Source organism: Schistocerca americana, chromosome 4 (genome assembly GCF_021461395.2).
Source record: "Schistocerca americana isolate TAMUIC-IGC-003095 chromosome 4, iqSchAmer2.1, whole genome shotgun sequence".
In the NCBI taxonomy this organism is placed as follows: domain Eukaryota; kingdom Metazoa; phylum Arthropoda; class Insecta; order Orthoptera; family Acrididae; genus Schistocerca; species Schistocerca americana.
In genome coordinates this window covers 611280130-611283187 of record NC_060122.1, presented here as the reverse complement: position 1 = coordinate 611283187, position 3058 = coordinate 611280130, and the positions used below count along the sequence as shown (strand labels likewise).

General features: G+C 47.6%; 1 non-coding gene across 1 annotated transcript; it reads left to right on the top strand.

Annotated features, from left to right (window-relative positions):
- The first annotated feature begins 1939 nt into the window (after positions 1 to 1939).
- Trnat-ugu lies at positions 1940 to 2013 on the top strand. Its single transcript has one exon. It is a non-coding gene; the product is annotated as a tRNA-Thr (tRNA).
- The last annotated feature ends 1045 nt before the right edge of the window (positions 2014 to 3058 follow it).

The window sequence follows — 3058 nt, the reverse complement described above, 5'->3', positions numbered from 1 at the left end:
AAATTACATCCTGACTTCGAATAATTAATACAAAAGAATGGCCCTGAATACGAAGCAATCCTGACAATAATCTATACATTTCATTAAGCACTTACCTCACAAAAATCTTCATTACGCGAACTACTGCAATACAGTGACCGTCAATACTGCCAGATAAATAAAAGATTCTAACTACTAAAGCCACTAACTACTAATAGGCACGTGGTTAGCAAAGGAAAGATTTTGTAGCAAACCAAATAATGTATTTTTTATCTTAATAATGTGACATCCAGTTCAAACACGAATATAAATCGTCATTGACATCTAGTACAAAGGTATATAATCATGAATAATATTCAGTCTCCAAGTCGAGCATGTACAGATCGTTACTCTACGCTTATACTTCAGACCTCTACCCTCTATCAACGCTAACTTCTCACATGAAACATCCATCACTGCTGGCTGTTCACCTCCAACTGCCCAACAGTACTTCCATCACTGCTGGCGAATAACTTACAACTGCCGAACAGTAGTGGCGATTAACTTCCAACAACGAGTCCAGCCAGCCACATAGCCTCTTACAAAGAAAACGCAGAGATCCAATGCAAGGCGCTACACAGCGCTGCCAGAACAGAAGCAGCCCGCTTACACATGCTACTGTTCTGTTGGTCTATGCCGTATTGCTGGATCACAAATCACGTAATTTAAAATTCTGTACTACATTACTACACTTGGTATCACAATATTTCTCATTGGTCTAGATAGTTAGCTCCCGGTGTGCTGAGGCCCAGCCCTGGATTCACAGGGGATGCGTTGCTGTTCCACCCTAGGTGTACAGATTGGGAGATGGGTGTTATGGTCTCAACACAACTTTCCTGGTCCGCCCTGAGGCTCATCTCCTCACTGCTTCTGCGAGGTTGACGTAGGGGGATGTTCTGCCGTGGCGCGTCTCGTTGTCACGATGTATGGCCTTTTCTTGTTTGTCTCTCAGCCATGTAGGCTTGCAGTTCCTATACTGATATATTAGCTGTCAGAAAGTTCAGCTTATCCCATAGTTTCTCATTCCTCGATGTGAATCCTCTTCCCCTCCACACCACTCCTCTATCGTTTCCTTCCCTTCCCTTCCATTCCCTTCCCTACCCACATCATCACTCACGGTGAGTCAGCCGGTTGCTCACTGCCGTGGGGTAAGCGCGAGACAGCTCGCTCGAGCAGAACGGCGAGAAGGCCTTTTTTAACACTAAAACGTCTTTAATTTCCTGAATGAATATTTCGATGATCGTGTGATTGCTTTGGGCTATCCGAAACATACAGGATACGGCGTGGATTGGCCTCCCTATTCGCCAGACATGAACCCCTGTGACTTCTTTCTGTGGGGACACTTAAAGACCAGGTGTACCGCCAGAATCCAGAAACAATTGAACAGCTGAAGCAGTACATCTCATCTGCATGTGAAGCCATTCCGCCAGACACGTTGTCAAAGGTTTCGGGTAATTTCATTCAGAGACTACGCCATATTATTGCTACGCATGGTGGATATGTGGCAAATATCGTACTATAGAGTTTCCCAGACCGCAGCGCCATCTGTTGTTGAAAATTGTAACTACTGTAATTTCGAAAGTTTGTCTGCCTGAAAATGTACTGTTGTCCCAAGCATATTGCAACAAACGGTGTATTTCTATCGCTGCTCGTTTAGTTTTTATTGCCGTTTCAAATATACCGGTCATTTTTGAAACACCCTGTATATATAGTTAAGGCTCACCGGCAACTTGACCATCTTCTTCTTTTGTGCGAATGCACAAACAGTGCCCGAACTCTTACGGGAATCGGCAACGCGCCGCGAGTAATGAGTATAATGGGCGGGGGCACTACGAATGTAGTGCGGGACAATACGTTGAGAATGGGGATTTCGCGGGAGGCGCGCCAGAGATAAATCCGTGCAGTCGCGCTATCCTCTGTGTCCTCGGTGGCTCAGATGGATAGAGCGTCTGCCATGTAAGCAGAAGATCCCGGGTTCGAGTCCCGGTCGGGGCACACATTTTCATCTGTCCCCGTTGACGTATGTCAACGCCTGTAAGCAGCTAAGGGTGTTCATTTCATTGTAATTTCATTCTTACGAGCTGCATGGTCACCGATGGTATCTGTTCTTTCGGACATGTCCGAAAGAACAGATACCATTTTAGTATATATATGTATACTTATTTAACACTCCGACGTGTAAACAGCAAAGGAAAGCCTTTGTTATCTCGATATTCAGGTAATGCTCCTGAAACGACTGGTGGAAATCCTCGGAACCGTGAGCAGAGCGTCCTGACCGCGCAATACTTGTGTACAGTACTTATCGCTTTCGTGCAGCAGTACAGTCTTAACGCGCGCACAGTAGCAAGCCAGCACCGGCCGCCTCGTGATTAGCGAGCCGGAAGCGTTCTAACTGCAGCGGACAGTCCGCCTGGGCGAACACAGTGTGGCGGCAGCGATGCCGCAGACCGTGGTCTAGCGTGATCTGCCGCGGTGCGTGGGCGCTAATGCAGCAGCGACGGCCGAGCAGCTTCCAGCCACGCGTGCTGACACGCAGTCGACCGCACCCGCGAGATTCGTGCTGCGCGTGACCGCAGACCGGCGCACGCGGCTGACCAGATCACGTGAGGACAGCGCTGTCTGTGACCCCAAATGTGGTGGCGTTAACAACACGGGCCGCAGCGAAATTATAGCAATTTGCGACATAATTCTGTTTAATTCTCATCTCATTTTGTCAAACCTACACTGAGGTGGCAAAAGTCATGGGGTAGCAATATTCACATATACAGGTGGCGGTAGTATCGCATACGCAAGGGGCGTTGGTGGAGCTGTCATTTGTACTCGGGTCATTCATTGTGAAAAACTTTCCGATGTAATAATGGCCGCACGACGGGAATTGACAGAAATTGAACGCGGAATGGTGGTTGGAGCGAGACGCTTGGGACATTCCAGTTCGGAAATCGCTAGGAAATCGAATATTCCTCACGATTTCTGTGTTCAAGTGTGTGCCGAAAGTACCAGACCTCAGGCTTTACTTCTCTCCACGGACAACGCAGTGGCC